General features: G+C 43.4%; 1 protein-coding gene across 2 annotated transcripts in view; it reads right to left on the reverse strand.

The window, feature by feature from the left end:
- GXYLT1 (glucoside xylosyltransferase 1) overlaps positions 1-19,721 on the reverse strand; it is a 470,260-nt gene that overhangs the window by 346,222 nt on the left and 104,317 nt on the right. For both annotated transcript variants that reach the window (XR_014804028.1, XR_002344161.2), the window contains one exon: positions 10,946-11,093. The gene's annotated coding sequence lies outside the window, so the exon portion shown is untranslated. The remainder of the gene's footprint in view (positions 1-10,945; positions 11,094-19,721) is intronic.

Below are 19,721 nucleotides of genomic sequence, written 5' to 3' on the forward strand. Positions count from 1 at the left end.
CCACATGCCACAGGTGTGGCCCTCAAAAGAAAAAAAAATCCTCTGGATATCAAAGCTCACGTGAGCACCCTGGCTGGCAGTCATGCCTGTGTATTGTCATGCATCGTCACAGGTGGGCAGTGTGTCCCAGGGGACAACAGAAGCATCATGATTAGTTCACTCCCAGACTCTGCCCTAAGAACCCCTTCCTCTAGCTTATTTTTTTTAATGATTTTAGGTTTTTCCATCATAGCTAGTTTATAGTGTTCTGTCAATTTTCTACTGTACAGCAAGGTGACCCAGTCACACATACATATATATTTCTGGCTAATTTTAACCAGTATCCTTTCCTTGTAATAACCATAACCATGCATATGGTGTTGCAGTGAAGTCTTGTGACTCTTCCCAGTGACATAAGGAACCCGAGGGTGGTTTTGAGAACCACCATCCCGAACTAGAAATTGGCATCAGAAGTGAGGGTGGTTCTGTGGAAGACCACGCCCTAAGAACGTGCCGTTTGGTTAACTCTGCTCAGGGAACGTTCAGAGGAAGAAAAAGAGAGGACAGTGTGTTGGTGGAACTTCAACTCTCCATTTGTGGGGAGACTGCATGCTCTGGTCTCTATGTCCCTTTGCTTCTTCTGAATCTCAAACATCATTCATCCCGTTTAACAGAAGGAATGACTCCATAGTCCACTCAGATTTTGCAAAGATGCGCAACTCTCCTAATGAAAGGTATATTAGCTTCATATTAGCTTCATATTTTATGTATAACTTGGTCTTAGAAAGATGTACAATCTTTTTCTCCTTTAATAGATGAGAAGCAAATAAGGACTCAGAGGCTCAAATCAGTGCATTTCCTTGATGCAAATAGGACAAATTTTGCCAAAATATTTTCCTGACAGCTTCTTTAGTGAGTCAGAGAAAAACATATTTCATTTAATTTTCTGATTTAGTCCATTTTTTAGAATGTTTCCTGGAACACCAGGGTTTAGATACTTTCCATTTTTTTCAAAAAAGCCAAACGAGTATGTCTCTGTGAAGGTTTAGATGTGTGTGCATGGCTATCTCTGAGTGATGGAGATGCTGGGAAGTCAGTAATTCCTATTGAACCTTTCTTCGGAGCAGCCTTGAAACCAAACACGGCCCTGTAGGGCTCCTGGGTGCAAAAGCCTTTCTGTGTCCCCCATTTCTCGTTAGGAAATGGGCCTCATTCAGCCTCCATAGCCTTCCCTGGTTCCTAGGGACAGGTTCAGGCAGTTGCTGATCAGGGAAGGGAGGGGATGCAGAGACAAGGGAAGAAGAGTCAAGGACAGCTTAGAGTCTTTCCTTGTCCTTCTCCCTGGTGTACCTGCACCCTAAACACCATCACCCTGAGCACAGTTGCCTGTGGGTTAAAGATTTGTTAGCACATGATGTTTCTCAGAAACTTTTCTGTTTGTTCTGATCAATATGCACTTTTCACAAGTACTGTTATTCTAGGCAGTAACCCAGAAGTCCACCATCTCCTGGCTCCAGCTTTGATGACTAAGATTCCCCCAAAGAAAGAAGAATCAATGTTTGTCCCATTGATTCCTATTTGAAAACCTGTTTTTCTCCTTTTTACTATAAAACTCCTCATAATTCTTTCTAATGAGAGGCACAGTCTTTAGGGCATTAGCCTGCTATGACCGCCCCCCCCTTTGCCTGGCAAAGCAATAAAGCTTTTTTTTCTCCATTACCCAAAACTCTGTCTCTGCATTTCAATTCAGCACTGACAGATAGAGGCCAATTCCGGCAACAGCCTTGGGCTTTTTATGATGGCAGCATAGAGTCCATTTATCTTTAAGGTAGGAAACAATCCCTAAATCTTTAGTCTATCAGTTTCTTAGAGATTGCTCTAGTGGCCCCACCCATCAAGTGTGGGCATATCCTAAATCCTAGGTCACCCAGCCATTATTTTTCAAATTATCCAAAAATAATCCAAGAATATTAACACAGTGAACCTTCATCAACAGCTTGGGCTGGAACTCAAAAAGTATTTTCTCCATACCTGCCTTTCTCCGGCATAAGTCTTTTGTTATTAGTTTTGAGGGCTTGAATTCAGGATAGATTCAACTCCTAGAAACTCAGTGTAGTTCTCAGCTTGTCCTTGACTCCAAGTTCCAGTGCCCAGCACTTGAAAAGATCAGGTGCAATTCAATTATGAAGTCGTGCCTGACTTTTTGAAGTGTAAATTCACTGCACTTGAAAATGGCAAGTGCAAAATCCATTCTTAAAAAGCACTTGACATTTTCACATACAGCTTTACAGCCATGGAAATGGGAGGAAATGGCCAAGAATGGCTTTTTTTAAAAAGAAAGAAAAGAGAATTAAAGGTTCTAATGCTTGGTCAGGAGCAGAAGTCTGATTTTTAATGTTTTGTTCTGAGAAAAGAGAACTTCTTTAAAAGCTGTGTTTTATAAAATGCAGCTCTGTGAGCTGACTCTTCCTAATAATGTTTAACTTCTGATTTATATGCCTAATATTGCATGCTTTTCTTTTCTATTGCATGTTATCTTGATATCTTTATTCTGTACTTACAGCCTGAAATAATCATATAGATCAGGGGTTGACAAACTTTGTCTGTAAAGGGCCAGACAGCAATATGTTTGGCTTTGTGGGCTATATGGTCTTTGTCAGCTCTGCTACCATATCATAAAAACAGCCATTGAAAACAAATGTAAACAAACATACGTAAATAAGCATGGCTGTGTTCCAATAAAACTTTATTTATGGACACTGAAACTGGAATTTCATATATCATGCATATACCATAAAAATGTCATTCTTTTGATTATTCGTCAACCATTTAAAAAAAAAGCTATTCATCACTTGCCATCTGTACAAAAACAAGCAGTGGGCTGGATTTGGCCTCCTCCCCATAGGTTGCCAACCTCTGATATAGAAGGCAAAAATAATTTGACAAAATACAGCATGAATGGCAGTGCACATGATCTGAAATCTTATACATTCTGTGGAAAAGACCTGGAGGAGATCCTCAATGTCTCTGAGCATAAATAAGCCGTCAAGTCCATCTGACTCCATCAGTGGTTCAATAGGCTCATTATTCTGCTGAGGCTAGGTAGTCAGAGCTCTGGCCTGCCCTGCTCCTCAATGGGCTGCAGCTCAGACTCTGAGGAGTCCCAGCTCCATCTAAGCACCAGCCTTATACCAATAGCACCAGCAACATCCAGGAGCACATTAAAAATGCAGGATCTCAGAGTTCCTGGTGTGACACAGCAGGTTAAATATCCGGCTGCAGCAGCTCAGTTCTCTGTGGTGGTTCTGTCAATTGACAGTGTTCTGGCCCAGTGCAGTGGGTTAAGGATCCACAATGCTTAAGTTGTGAGGCAGGTTGCAGCTGCAGCTCTGATTCGATCCCTGGCCCAGGAACATCCACATGCCATGAATGTGGCCAAAAGAAAAGAAAAAGAAATATAGGATCTCATATGATATCTGTCTTTCTCTTTCTGACTTACTTGACTCAGTATGAGAATCTCTAGTTGCATCCATGTTGCTGCAAAGGCACAAATGAATCTATATACAAAACAGACTCATAGACATAGAGAACAGACTTGCGGCTGCCAAGGGGGATGGGGGAGGGAGTGGCATGGATGGGGAGTTTAGGATTAATAGATGTAAACTATTACATTTAGAGTGGACAAGCAATGTGGTCCTACTGTACAGCACAGGGAACTTACACCCAGTCATTTGTGATAGAACATGATGGAAGATAATATGAGGAAAAAAAGAATGTATATATATGTATGACTGGGTCACTTTGCTGTACAGCAGAAATTGACAGCACACTGTAAATCAACTATACTTTAATAATAACAAGAACCAGATGGAACCAGATGGAAGTGACGGTAGCAGAACATTGTGAATGTACTACATGCTACTTGGTTGTACACTTTAAAATAGTTCATGAGGACTTCCCATCATGGCTCAGGGGTTAATTAACCCGACTAGCATCCATGAGGTTGCCAGTTCGAGCCCTGGCCTGGCTCCATGAGTTAAGGATCTCGCGTTGCTGTTGTGGCTGTGGTGTAGACTGGCACCTATAGCTCTTATTTAACCCCTAGCCTGGGAACTTCCATATGCCCTAAAAAGACCAAAAAAATAAAAATAATGATTAATTTTATGTTGAGTGCATTTTACCTCAATAAAAAAATGCAAAAAAAATAAAAAGAATCTACATTTTTAAGAAGACCCTCAGGTGATTTATACGCGTGGTAAAGTTGAAGGAGCAACCTCTACTAGACAAAGTATCAGGTATTTCTAGTCATTTTCAGTCGGACTTATAGAAACACTGAATTTTCAATACAAAGGAGTAAAACCCCACTCATTGACATTGATGCACATAGCATCACACTATTAATGGTTATCTAAATATTACTGATAGATTTTCTTAAACCTTTGGTTTGAGAGATGTTAAAACAGTCTCACTCTTTAAACTCTTTTTCCCAGATTTGCTCTATATATTCAACGGGGAAATTCTAATACCTATGAAATATCAACTCTGTTTCTCCTTTGAAATCTGCGTTTGTGCAATTCTTTTCTTGTTCCAAAAGCTGTTCCCTAGCACCACCTATTTCTTCCTGTTATTTATTCGGCTATAACATTCTTTAAATTTTTTTTAACTTTCACAGATTAACTCTCCAGAAGAAGTGTTACCCTACTTGATATTCAGTATATATTTTCTTGTGACAGCTTTATGGTACAATTAAATTTCATACATTTTTTCAGCCTTCTCTGAATATGCATTAGAAAGCCAACCATCATAATTCTAAGCCAATTGGCTTGATTTGCTTTTTTAAGCCCACAGCTCACAGGCCTGCTACATTTCCATACATTCCTTTCCCATCTGTACTCCATCCACCTGCCCAAATTATCGATGGTGCTGACAGTGAAAGAAACCACAGGGCATTGACAGTCAAAATATAATTTCCTTTGGAAAGCCCTTTAGAAAATATAAAGTCCATATTTAGACTCTGAACTTTAATATACCAAACTGTATAGTGGTGCTTACTTATGCCAGGCCACAGAAGAAATTGAAAACTGAATAGCAACAGCTTACGGGGCCTGTGTTTTTCAAAATTGTTATCAGAGTTTAGCGTATAAGAAATTGTTATCACAACTTAGCAAGTGAGAGAAAACCCTGATGTTTAGATGGACTAAGTAACTTAATAAGGCTCATTTGGATGCAAAAATAAATGAGCATCAAGTTAACATTAACTTTTAATGCTTGCCATTTTATGTTAATTCGTATTTTTAAATTATGGCTGATTCTTTGCAATCAGTCGATGGCTAATTATATCTCCAACATGTAAATCTGATGGCGCGTTGGAACCAAAGAACAACAAAAAATATCCAACAAAGACCTTGGAGACTTAGAACTGTTACATGCCCCTGTCAACTGGTAAATCCAGCCTGCAGAGAAACCTCAAGCGTTGAACTTCTCTTACCATTCTTTCTCAAAGATCAAAGCTTAGTTTGCTTAACCATGGAAACCGTATTGCTGCTCCCTGTTTTCAGACCCTCCTCCTGATTTTTTTCTCTTTGTAGCTGATGACTCTATCCTAAGATACAAGAGCCGTGTGTTAGGTAGAAGTAGACTAGATTTTTAAGTAACCTCCAAGCTGAAACAATCTAAATAAGAAATCTGGAGTTAAATACACCCTTGCACCTGCCTTGAATCCTCTTCAAGGCACAAGGATTCTTGCAATTATAAAAAGACACCCAGATCCAATTCTATTAATGAAGATGTATTCTAATGGTACATTCGCATCAGAACCTTAGATTCTAAGAATACAAAAACTAATAGCTACCATTTAATGAGGGTCTACCGTGAGCCAAGTACTTTGTGAATGCTATTTATCTCACTTACCCTCCCCAACAACTCTGATGAGAAAATTGAAAGACACATAACCAAAGTTACCAAGCTAGTAAATTACCAAAGCAGAGTTGTCTGATTCTAGAGCCAGATAGATTGTTCAAAATCCAGATGCTACAAATTTAACAGATGTAGTATCTATGTCCACTAACCACTAGCTTTAAGAATCTCACACCCATATTTCACAGGTTAAAACAGTGAGACCAGAAAGGTTAAGCAATTTGCCCAAGGTTACACAGCCAGTGGCAAATCCAGAACCAGAACCCAGATCTCCTGTCTGGTCTGCCATCTTCCACATCTTCAAGGAGCATGTGAGTCACCTGGGGATCTTGTTACAATGCAGGCCTGGGAGCGGCCTGAGATTCTGCATTTCTGCCAACCACCTAGGTGATTAATGGGCCAGGAACCAATTCTCCATACCAAATTGCCATCATCACTGGTAGACATGATAGGCCAGGAGATGTGTTTCAGGATTTCAGTAAGGAAAAATAACAGCATAAATGTTGTTCCCTGACCACTAACGTGACCAACTCATCTCAATTTGTCTGGGATTTTCCAAGTTTTAGCACCGAAAGTTCCACATCCTGGGAAATCTCTCGGTCCACGGCAAATCGGGATGGTTGTTCACTCTATCCGAACTGGTTTATATAACACACCTAACACAGAAATAAATGGGGATAAAGTATGCAATATGAGCTGGAAGAGAAGAGACAAAGGATGAGAGGGCTTAAGAGACAGAGGGGGAGTTGGCTTCCTGGCCACACCTGTACAGATGCCCAGGCCCCAAACACAAAGGGCTCTGTATTCAGCTTCATGTTCTGCTCTTGCTGTCTTGAAATTCTCAATATTTTTTTATTGAGATATAATTCACACACTATAAAAATCACCTTTTCAAAGTATACAATTCCATGTTTTTGCTCTATTTACAGATTGTACAAACATGTACAAACATCACCACCACCAAGTTCCAGAACTTTTTGATGAAACAGAAACTTTGTAGCCAGCAGCAGTCATTCCCCATCCCCCCCATAGGCCCTGACAACCATTCATCTAATCCCCGTCTTGAAGGATTTGCATATTCTGAACACTGCATAAAAACAGAATCACAGAGTATGTGCTCTCTGTGTGTAGCTTCTTTCACTTAGCCTATTTTCAAGGTTCATTCATGCTGTGGCGTGTGTCAGTACTTCGTTCCTTTCTATTGCTAAATAATATTCCATTGCAAACAAAACTGAATTCACATTTTGTTTATCCATTTATCAGTTGATGGATATTTGAGGTCTTTTGACCTTTTGGCTATTATGAATAATGCTGCTATGCGCATTCATGTAGAAGTTTTTGTGTGAACATGTGTTTTCAGTTCTCTCCGGAACATGCCCAGGAGTAGAACTGTGGGATCATACAGTACCTCCATGTTTATCTTCTTGGGGAACTGCCAACTGTCTTCCAAACTGTTAGCATCATTTTGCACTCCCACCAGCGCTGTATGAGGGTTCCAATCTCTCCACATCCTCGACAGCATTTGTTATTGTCCATCTTTCTTATTTCAGCTATCCCAGTGAGTGCGGAGGGGTATTTCTTCCTCATTTTGATTGGCACGAAATTCTTAATACATTTTGAACTAAGGGCCGCTCATGCTCATTTTACCTTGGACACAGCAAATGATGTTACTGCTGTAGTGGGTTCGAACAGGAGCAAAATAACTATAAAAGGAAAAAAAAGGACCCAGCAACCACAGCCCCTCCTTGTTACCCCCCAGACACACAAAAGTCTAGGGTGTGGGAGGAAGGTTCTGACAGATCCACCAGACACCTGGAGGAACCATCAGGTTCATGTCAGAGACCTACTGGGGTTTCAGTTCACCCACTTCCCTAAGGCTCCTGACATTCACGCCCCACCACGCCTTCCCCCGCCTCACCCCTTCGGCTTCCGGTGAGAGGGAAGGAAGCTTCTCATTGTTCCTTCAACAACCGTTCGTTATGTACCTGCCAGGTACTGACTCAAATGCTGGGGACACCCCAGGAAACCGTTCCAAGACCCAGGATTCTCCAAGTTGGTACAGATTTGACTTGGAAGACCTGGCTGATTTACCAGGTCCATTCAAATTTATCCACATTTAATTCACATTCTGCATATTAATCAGCAAACAAAACTGTTACCAAACCAGTTTCTGATGGAGGATAAGGGGAAAAAAGAGGCTGTAGAATTTTCTAAGTCAGAGGAGGGGGCAATCTGGTAAGAGGTTAACAGAAAATGGAAGGCAGAGAAACAGAGAAGGGGGAAATCCTTTAGACATTTGCCGAAGAGTGCCCCTATGTGCTTACATCGGGGCAGGGCTGAGAGCCGCTCTGCTCAGAGGTGTTTCTGTCCTGCCAAATGCCTAGAGGCAGTTCTGCCTGGCTTGATTTATGAAGATGAGATTGGAACATTTTTTTTTTTTTTTCAACACTGCCTCTTTCCCTGAGGATTTGTTAATTGAGGTATCACCTCTCAAGAATCATTGAGTAAAACTAATATATTACCTTGCATGTTTCTGATTTCCACCAGGGCAATTATTCCACAATGTGAATTAAAGGGAAGACCACGCTCTTGAGCATGTCGAATAGAAGGCAGTTTATTCGGGACCAAACTGTAAGAGGTTGATTTCCCTAATTTACACACCGGAATTAGACTTTATTTCATTTCTTTATCCTATTTCTAGAAATGAAATCATAAATTTCTCCTGACAGGTCCACGCAAATTAGTTTTAAGTGCCCATAATTCAGTTTATCTTTGGTGTGTCTTTGACCAGCATTCAGCAGGAGTCAATCACATAACTTTGTAACACTCAAAACTGTGCACGTAACCCTTTTTACTATCTTGGGATGGTTACTTCCGATCTAGAAAGATTGTAAAATAACCTGATACAAATTTTAGGGTTTCCTGGATACTAGCAATTTGGGGAACTGCAAAAAGAGGTCCTAAAGCATTTTTATGTTTCTAAAAGTCCAGTGAAAATTAAACAATACATCTGCTCAAGCCAACAGCAACAAAGTTTATCTGTGATTGACTCAAACTGTTATCAACCTTCACATTCATTGGACATCCTGACAAACATGTGTTGTTGTTTGATATTTATTTATATACGTATATAAAATTTGATTTGTATAGATATTATATAGATATATATTTCATTACTTAAAATTATTTTGTTGATATTTTTAAAACTGGGTACATGAAGAAAGTGTCAATCACTAAAATGTTCCTTGATATTGAGAATTCTGAACAAGCAAATGACAGTCTCGAACCTGTGTGTATGAAGATAACTCTGGTGGCTGTGTGAAGGATGAATGGGCTGATGGAGAGATGGAGGGTGACGCTGATAAGGAGCTTCTTGCAAAAGATGGTGCCAGGCCAATGGAGGATAAAGGCAGAGAGGGAGCAGAGGTAAAAGATAAAAGAAACATGGCAAAGAATAGAAATCACTAGCAGTCAGCTTCTGCTTAGGGGTCAGGGAACGTCAGGCGCAGAGATGATGGTGAGAACTGACTAGATGAGAAAGACACCATGTTTTTTCCTATATATACATACCTACGATAAAGTTTAATTTATAAGTTAGGCATGGAGTTCCCATCGTGGCTCAGTGGAAACGAATCTGACTAGCATCCATGAGGATGCAGGTTCAACCCCTGGCTTCGCTCAGTGGGTTAAGGATCTGGCGTTACCATGAGCTGTGGTGTAGGCCACAGACATGGCTCGGATCCCACATCGCTGTGGCTGTGGCATAGCACAGCAGCTACAGCTCTGATTGGACCCCTAGCCTGGGAACCTTCATGTACTGCGGGGGCGGCTCCAAAAAGACAAAAATAAATAAAGCACAGTAAGAGGTTTATATAACTAAGAATAAAATAATTATACTGATATACTGCAATAAAAGTATGTGAATGTGGTCTTTCTCTCAAAAAATGTGTCACAAATGTGATTCCTTTTCCGGAGTCCCTGTTGTGGCTCAGTGGTTAACAAAAACGACTAAGAACCATGAGGTTGCGGGTTCGATCCCTGGCCTTGCTCAGTGGGTTGAGAATCTGGCGTTGCCGTGAGCTGTGGTGCAGGTTGCAGACACGGCTTGGATCCCGCGTTGCTGTGGCTCTGGCGTAGGCTGGTGGCTACAGCTCCGATTCAACCCCTAGCCTGGGAACCTCCATATGCCGCAGGAGCGGCTCAAGAAATGGCAAAAAGACAAAAAAAAAAAAAAAAAATGTGATTCCTTTTCCATCTTAACTAATCACTTATTAAACACTGTGGCTGTAACCTTTGCAGTTTGAGGTTTGACAGTAAAACTAGCAAGAATTTCCTTTTGCCTCCTCACAATTTCACAGATCAAAGATTTATTCTTATCATAGATGTTCCATGTCAGCATACACTTTTTTTTCTTTTCTTAAATCAAGAACTTTCACCTTTCTACCCAAAGAAAGCACTTTACAGGATTCAGCACATCATTCCCCTTGCCTCTGGGGCCATTATTAAGCAAAATAAGAGGCTTGAACACAAGCCCTGCACCCTGAGAGAGTCCACCTGATAACCTAGTAGCTAAGTAGTGACTAACAGGCAGGATACATGGGACAAGAGACAGAACGCCAAGGTGAGCTTTCATCACCTTTCTCAGAATGGTATGCCATTTTAAACTTATGAATTGTGTATTTCTGGAATTTTCCATGTAATATTTTCAGACCGCAGTTGACCGAGGGTAACCAAAACTTCCAGAAGCAAGAGGGAACCTAAGGGGTGACTACTATAAATACTTCGCTCCCACTATACGACAGAGATTTACAGGTGAATGGCTCCTACTTTCCCCACCCTCTAAGCAGATACTGCCTACAGCCCTTTCCCTGAAAACGCAACTTTGCCCAGGTGGAGTCGCTCCTAACAGGAACATCTAGGGCCCTGGTGCCTTTATCTCACCAGATCCTCTTAAGCGGCTGCTGCTCCAAGTTACCAGCACCCGCAGCCCCACTCCCCACCCCACCCCCGCCCCCGTCACTTAACCCGCTCATCCCCAAGGAAGGCTCACCTTCCTGACTGCGGAGATCCGTGGGCTGCTCCATCACCTACGACCGTGAAAGGCTTCTGTAAACTCTCGGGTCCCTCCTTCTTTCTCAGGAACATGTGAGGGCGTTGCCGTCCCAGCAGAACTGTTTCCGGAGTGAGCCAGCTGCCTCCTGTTAACGCGAGGTGGCGTGGGCCTGGGGTTTCAGGATCCCAGCCAGGCCTGGGCGCCCCCTGCCCCCACCCCTTCCCCGAGCCTCTGCCCTGCGCATGCCCCGCGCTTCCTGCGCGGGGACCTACCGCTCTGGCCACGGGATGGGGAGGCGGGTTGGGCCAAGGGTGGCCCTTCCCCGGCAGCGGGAGGCAAGACCAGGATGGGCTTCTGCTGACGCAAACCCTAGGCAGGGCTTTGGCACTTCCTTCCCCTCACAATCTTCATCATCGTGGGTTTTTGTTTTTAAACCAAAAGGGGAGGGGAGGGGCCCCAGCCAGCACGGAGAAGCTGGCCTCTCCCATCTTCTTGAACCCTTGGCCTGCTGTGGCCTACTTCTGCCAGGCTCGCGAGGAACTGCCCTCCCATCCTCTTCCCCAGTTAGCTGTAGACCTGCCCCTCCCTCCCCTGGTCCACAAAGGGAGGCTTTCCAAAGCCCCAGAAATAGGCCCCATGGTGAAGTACCAAAAGCCCCAGAGGGGTTTTCTGCAGTTCTGCAGTGTAGCCAATTGTTGGCTGTCAGAATAATTCTGGAGCTGTAGGAACCTTATCTTCTGGTGAGTTCCCCAATCCCACGTCACACCTGTGAGGCCATGGTGTGGAAATCTTGCCTTTCTCCCTGGTCAGCCCCACACCCCACATCCCCTTCTGTGGGGGTGTGTGACAGTGGGAAAGCCGGGTCAGCCAGGTCAGGGTTACTGAGACTAAGTTCATTCTACTCACAACACAACAGGCCAAGAAATCGGGAAACAAGTTGTTGGGGCACCTGCCAGTATATGGAAGTTCCCAGGCCAGGGATCAAATCTGAGCCGGAGTTTCAGCCTACACCACAACTGCAGCAATGCCAGATCCTTAACCCACTGCACCTGGGCCAGGGATCAAAGCAGCACCTCCAGAGAGACCCAGTGTACAGCAATGCTAGATCCTTAACCCACTGCACCTGGGCCAGGGATCAAACCAGCACCTCCAGAGAGACCCAGTGTACCCCAATGGGAACTCCAGGAATAATGACTTTTAATCGGAAGGTCAGCAGACTGAGAAAATGGCAATTAGTGTCTCAAAGAACCATCTTCCCTCAGTCTGAATTCAAGCTCCTTTTATACAAGAACAGGGGGATGTGGTCAGTTGTTGCAAATTTCTTGGTGCAGAGATCCTTTGTTTTTGTAGCCGCCCAAGTAGATCAAGTCACAGTCAGGGCAGGATGTTCCTATAAACCTCCAACAAAACCAAGGCTACTCTATGTTCTGCAACTTTTTATCTTAAAATGTAATAACTCTTAAAAGTCATAGCCTTGAGACTAGGCTGGCCTGTATGTAACAGGCTATAGGCATCATCCTTTTTGCAAAAGTTGCTTAGGATAACGAAGCACAAGTGGGAGAGGACAAAGATTAAAGTAAAAGGAACAGATCTAATATGGAGTCAAATTTGTTTTTCCTATAACACCAGTGTCCATGTTTCTCTAATGATGACCTCGGAGAAGTTACTCCATAGGCTCCATGGCAGAGGAGCAAACCATTTGTTCTTTGATTTGTTTTTTGTTTTTTTTTTTAATCTTTTCAGGGCCACACCCACGGCATATGGAGCTTCCCAGGCTAGGAGTCCAATGGGAGCTGTAGCCACCAGCCACAGCCACAGCCACAGCCACGCGGGATCCGAGCCACATCTGCGACCTACACCACAGCTCAGGGCGATGCCAGATCATTGGGCTGGGAGTGGGGTGCAAGGACAGTGGAGGCTGAGTGGGAAGCAAGCACAGGTCCTGAATGGGGAGACCCGGACAACAGGGCAGGAATCAAAGGGTACAAATCTAGGTCATTGTGATACTATCTTTGGACTTGATCAGGGCTTTATTTTATTCCTTCTGAGCCAAATTGACTTTCCCCTCTGTTGCCCTTTATTTATTGCTGAGTGAAATGATCCTTCACAGATCCCAGAGCTGAGGGCGTAGAATTTCATGCCTTCTTCGGAGGTTCTGGGGAGAAGACTGGGTCACTTTGCTATACAGCAGAAATTGGCACAACATTGTAAAGCAACTATACTTTAATAAAAAAAATTTTTTAAACAGTAAGTGCAGATTCTCAGGCCCCACCCCAGAAGGAGTGACTCAGAAACTCTAGGGTGAGGCCCAGCACCTGCGTTTTTTTGGTTTTTTTTTTTTTTTTTTGTCTTTGCTATTTCTTTGGGCCGCTCCTGCGGCATATGGAGGTTTCCAGGCTAGGGGTCCAATGGGAGCTGTAGTCACCGGCCTACGCCAGAGCCACAGCAACGCAGGATCCGAGCCACGTCTGCAACCTACACCACGGCTCAGGGCAACGCCGGATCATTAACCCACTGAGCAAGGGCAGGGACCGAACCCGCAACCTCCTGGTTCCTAGTCGGATTTGTTAACCACTGCGCCACGACGGGAACTCCAAGCACCTGCGTTTTAACAAGCCCTCTAGATGATTCTGAGGCACACAATTTGAGAATGGTGGCCCCGCTGTATTGCAGTAAAACTTCAAACCACCTGATACCCTGTGTAGTAAAATGAAATTACCTACCCAGGATTCTGTAGGAGGAGCTGCCAGCACCCTCTGCTGGCCAGGGATATAAAGAAAAATACACCAGACTTGCAGACAGAGGGCTACCCCTTGCTCCGCCCAGGGCAGCACTTTTTTTGCTGCACTCCTAACATGTGGGAATTCCCAGGCCAGTGATCTCACCCATGCCACAGTAGCAACCCAAGCCGCTGCAGTAACAATGCTGTATCCTTAATCTGTGGCACCACAAGAGAATTCCATTGCACTCATGTGCCCAGTCTGTGGCCCTCCAAGCCCATACCCCCAGCAGCCTGGCCACTCCACTGCAAGCAGCAGAATCAATGCAGTGAAATTAACCACAAGGTCAAAACCTGTGAACTGTAAAGGTATACAGCCTTTGACGCTTTAACTGCCAACTTCTTTCTATAGCATCTCAAATATGTAACATATAGCAGCTCCTGATATTTAATTTTTCAGAGCTAACAATGTATTTGATGTTCATAGGATGTGGATTCAGATATCAGATATACCCTGCTCATAAATTCTGCATTTCTCTTACCAGGACCTCGTGGGCTGGGTTATAAAAGCACAGCATGTTTACCAGATTCAGAGCTGACTGTCAGCACCCTATGGCTCTGGCATTTCTGGCTGTGACCCACCCTGAAGGAGAAAGCAAGCAGAACTTCCAGACTCTTTGGCCCCTCCTTGTAGTGGTTCAGACAGATTCTCTTATTAAAGCTTCCTCCTTAATTACTGACATACGTGCAATTCAAGTTACTTTCTTGCAATTATGTTATTCAGCAATAATTGGATTTCTAGTTTTAATTGGGCCCTAAATTAGCGATAGCTTTCATGAAAGCCATTACAGTGATTTCTAACTACAGTTTTTGCTGCTTTTTGAGTACATTATATTTCAAACAGAATGATTCCCCAGTAGAAGAAGTCACAGCTATGGTGAACTCTTACACGGGTTCCTATTAATGATTACAAGTTGGGTGCCATTCTGTTGTAACTAAGCATTTGCTGCAAATACTATCCATTGAGACTTGCTATGTCACAAGAGAGGCTGTCACCTGCCCAGGGTTAGTGCACACAATTCCGTATGTGATGAAGATCCAGCCAATGTGACCAGCCATTTAGCTTGACTGAATGGAGGAAAGAATCCATTTCTTACCACCTGCTCCTTGAAACACTTGAAAATGATACAAAAGCAAAAAGAACCAAATTATTCTTAAAAGCTATTAAAATCAAAATTTTGTTGAACCTACAAAGCATTATGCCATTGGTATCTTCTTTTACTAATGGGACCATCTACTCAAATCAGCTCAACAAATGTGCTGAGTGTCAGCTATGTACTAGTCATTGCAAAGGACACTAAGCTAGGAAGAGATGATACAGTGATAGGGTTAAGAGTATGAGCTTTGGAGTCAGAGCACATGAGTTAGAATCCCAGCTTTGGGAGTTCCCACTGTGGCACAAAGGATCAGAGGCTTCTCTGTAGTACCAGGGTGCAGGTTAGATCCCAGGCCTGGCACAGTCGGTTTAAGGATCCTGTGTTGCCATAGCTGTGGTGTGGTTCACAACTGTGGCTCAGACCTAATCCCTGGCTCAGAAACTCTATATGCCGCAGGGGCCAAAAGAGAAATAAGAAAAAAGAATCCCAGTTTTGCTACTTTGTGGCTGTGTGACCTCAGGAGAATTAATTTCTCTGAGGTTCTATTTTCTCATTTGTAAAACGTATCACAAGGTTGTTATATGGATGAAATAATTAACTACAAGTAAAAGACTTTTAAAATTGCCTGCCATGTGATAATCGCTTATTGAATACTCGTTCTATTATTCAAGGTGGCAAAGACTTAACTATATTGCGCATCACTAAATTGCCCAGCATTCGGAATAGTGACTGATCAATGGTAAGTGCTCAATAATAGGTGCTTTTAGTCTAATAGGGAAAATCAAGACCACAGAAAGTGCCCCAAGAGAGAAGGTATTTGACAGAGAGAGTAGTTGTGTCTAGAGTAGGAATGCTTGCTTGTAACGGATGGAACGTTTAGCAGCAAACAGATACTTGGTAATAAACAGATGGACCATCCAAAAGGAGTAACTGAGGATCATTTCATGAAAGAGCTTCTATCAAAGGTATGAGAAAAATTGAGAGAAACAAGTAAAAATGGTAAAGCCCTGCAGGGTTAGCAATAGCAAGGCCCTATGACCACCTCTAAGACCTGAACGTACCTGAAAGGGCAGAAGCTGTTGCGAGGGGCCTCTAATGGGAATGCCAGCCTTCAGCAAGGAGTGCCATCTCTGCCACTTGCCGCCCAGAAAGGGCAGCAGGAAAATAAAAACCTTGACCCTTCTCTCTCTCTCTCTCTCCCTCTCTCATGCCCTCTGCTCCTGTCCCATTGGCCAGACCCAATTGGAAGCAAGAGGGTAAATAGCACAATCCACACAGGTCAGCCTCCTAGGTAGCAAGCAAGGGTGGAGAGAGTGAATCTGGAGAGGCAGATGGAGAATGTTCAACTTAGGGGGAAATTCGGAAAAGATTTTGTAGAGATGGAGTTTAACAGGAGCCTTTAAGCAAGGTTGGGTTGAAAGGGTGGGTAAGGCATCCCAAGTGAAAAGGACAGTATGGGTAAGTCAAGACAGAAACAGATTTAGGAGCCAGAATTAATCCACCTGGGGGTATACTAGGGCACAAGTTTGTAAACAAACAAACAAACAAACATTGGAAAGAGAGATTGGAACATTTTACAGAGTGTCTCAAATACCAGGGAAAGACTGGGAACTTGATTTGGGGAACATGAGAAGCCAGCGAAGTTGGGGGTCCAGCAGACCAGGATCAGAGCTATGGTTTAAGTCTGAATTTATTTTTTTATTTTTTATTTTTTTGTCTTTTGTCTTTTTGTTGTTGTTGTTGTTGTTGTTGTTGCCATCTCTTGGGCCGCTCCCTCGGCATATGGAGGTTCCCAGGCTAGGGGTTGAATCGGAGCTGTAGCCACCGGCCTACACCAGAGCCACAGCAACGCAGGATCCGAGCCGCGTCTGCAACCTACACCACAGCTCACGGCAACACTGGATCGTTAACCCACTGAGCAAGGGCAGGGACCGAACCCGCAACCTCATGGTTCCTAGTCAGATTCGTTAACCACTGCGCCACGACGGGAACTCCCTAAGTCTGAATTTATAGGTGTGCATCAGAAAGACTGGAAAGTGAAAAGATTAGTGCTAATCATCATTAGATGATTTGAGAAGTTTTTATAATACTCCCAAGGGAAAGAAAAATATAGATATGAACTTGGGGGTAAGCAGCAGGAGGGACTAAGGAAGCAGATGGATGAGAGGCAGGGAACAGGGGACAGGAGTCCACAGAGAGTCAAAAATCATCCCCATATGTCTGACCTGATGGCAGGACACTTAAAAGGAGGAAGGCAAGGACGGAGGGGATGTGAGAAGTTGCAGTTCTTGGGGGGGCTCCTCTCGTGTGTTCCCCACAGATCTTGTAGAGACACCCTTGGACTCCAGCCAGCAGGAGTCTACTCCAGCTCCTTTCTACTTGTACTCAGCCCTGATACTCTGGCAGCCCAATGGGTGACCTGATTTGGTTCTTTGGTACATGACTCATCTCCAGGCTCAAGTCTCCTTATCATCCTGAAACTCAATCCTGGTTGGGAGCCCACCTCGCATTAACTTCAGGCCTTCAAGCAGCTTGTGGTCAGTTACCCACTCACTTCTGGACCCATTCACCCTCACAGTCCAAAGCAGAGCTGTCCAGCAGAATTTTCTGTGATGACGGACCTGTTCTGTACCTTCACTGTCCAATATGGTAGCCACTAGTGTATGTGGCTATTGAGCACTTAAGATGTGACTAGTGAGACTGAGGAAATGAACTTTTAAAAATTTTTTTTTAATTTAATGAACTTTTAAAATTTTAATTAATTCTAATTTGGATAGCCTCAAGATGGGAAGCTTCGCTGGGAACAATAAAAAAAAAAAAAAAGGATGGTTAGATTTTGAATTTCTAAACAGATTTTGCAGGAACTAGCCCTAGGAGAAACGTGGTAAGAATAAAGTTTGTCTTTAGCATTTTTTGAGTTTTATTTCCACTTCCTTTCCATGTATATTTTTATCATGTCAGAGGCCACTTCTGAGCTCCCCACAGTGGTACTTAGCCCAGAACGGCTTTGCCTGCCCCTCCTTGGGGCATCTACAATATGTATCATAGCTCCCACAACCTGTCCCCACACCAGGCCAGGATTGAGCACTAGGCTAATAAAAGAGAAGACAGGCCCACATAGGGACAGGGCCAATCAAACAAAACTGTCCATCTGACCCCCTTCAGGGGAACAAAAATTCTAAATCTCGGCCTACATCCTGCTCTAAGTTTTTTTCCACAGCATTTTTATGTTCTAAAACACTGCATAATTTAATAATGTTGTGTTTCTTATTCAACGCTTCTCTCCCTGTGCAAGAGTGTAAGCACCACAAGAACAGGAAGTTTTGTGTATATTGTTCACTGACACACCAGATTCCCTAGAGCAGAGTCTGTTGAATGAATGAATGAATCAGACCTGGTTAGGGAGATGGAGACCATGGCAACTGGTAAGTCATCAAGATTCTAGGAGTATATATACCACATCTTCCTAATCCAATCATCTGTCTATGGACATTAGGAAGATGTGGTATATATACACAATGGAATACTACTCAGCCATAAAAAAGAATGACAATGCCATTTGTAGCAACATGGATGGAACTAGAGATTATCATACTGAGTGAAGTAAGTCAGACAGAGAAAGGTAAAAGTCATCTGATATCACTTATATGTAGAATCTAATAAAAATTATACAAAAAAGTTTATTTAGGAGTTCCCGTCGTGGCGCAGTGGTTAACGAATCCAACTAGGAACCCTGAGGTTGCGGGTTCAGTCCCTGCCCTTGCTCAGTCGGTTAAGGATCTGGCATTGCCATGAGCAGTGGTGTAGGTTGCAGACGCGGCTCAGATCCTGCGTTGCTGGGGCTCTGGCTAGGCCGGTGGCTATAGCTCTGATTCGACCCCTAGCCTGGGAACCTCCATATGCCGCGGGAGCGGCCCAAGAAATAGCCAAAAAAAAAAAAAAAAAAAAAAATGCTTGTCCTTGCTCTCTTTCTGCCAGTTGACTTTTCCTGGATTTGGTTTCCTCATTTACAAAAGGAGAGAGTCCTAACTAGGTCAGCGGTTCTAGAATTGTGATTGGCAAAACCCTCAGGTGTTCTAGGGTACATCAGGCACCTTGGAACAAGATGCTGCTGCTAAAGGTTAAGTAGGCAAAGATTTGACTTATTTCCCCAGCTTCAACTTTTGATCTGTTTTATGCAGTGTGGCTATGAATCAGATTTTGTTTGAAAAAAAAAAAAAAAGTGCTTCACTACAACCCCCCAAAGTCAGAAAACCACAAATAGTTATCCTTTAAAGAACTGACATAATTATGCAAAAGAAAAATCATCACAGGGTTGTATACTGCTGCCTTCTCACAGCTTGCCATGATTTCCCGACTTCTCTTGGTTTTATTTCATTACTTTCCACACAGAGGTACTTATAGTGATGATAATGAGTTTCAAAACACATCTAATGAAATGTGCATTTCTGCAGAATTGTGAGTTCCTAGAATAAACAAGCATTGATTTAGGGAACAAAATGATACAGCAACCATGAGAGGAGGCTGCCCCCACGAAAGCAGCGGTGCAGTCTGCATCCCCTCGCCATCCTTTCCCGCCACCATGGAGGCCCAGGCGTCCTTTCCTGCTCCGCTAATGCATTCCGGATTGATTCTATTAAAGGATCATCTGGTTATTCCCACCGAAAATGGCCCACCACCTGATGCCGGCGCGTGCTCACCTCGAGGAATTTTCTAACAGGCGATAGATCCTCCGTACAGGGTCCCGCGCAGTCAGACGTCAGACACCGCGTCCCCACATAACTGATTAGATTGCTTTCCCCATAAATATTCCACCACCGAGGAAGAGATTTACGATATTGTATCTTCAGTTCAATTTCAGAACGATTTACAGCTCTCACACATCCAAAAAGTTATT

The sequence above is a fragment of the Sus scrofa genome, chromosome 5 (assembly GCF_054392235.1).
Source record: "Sus scrofa isolate SSC_HxYL_T2T_F1_AM1 chromosome 5, Sscrofa_HxYL_maternal_Yorkshire_Landrace_v2.0, whole genome shotgun sequence".
Classification (NCBI taxonomy): domain Eukaryota; kingdom Metazoa; phylum Chordata; class Mammalia; order Artiodactyla; family Suidae; genus Sus; species Sus scrofa.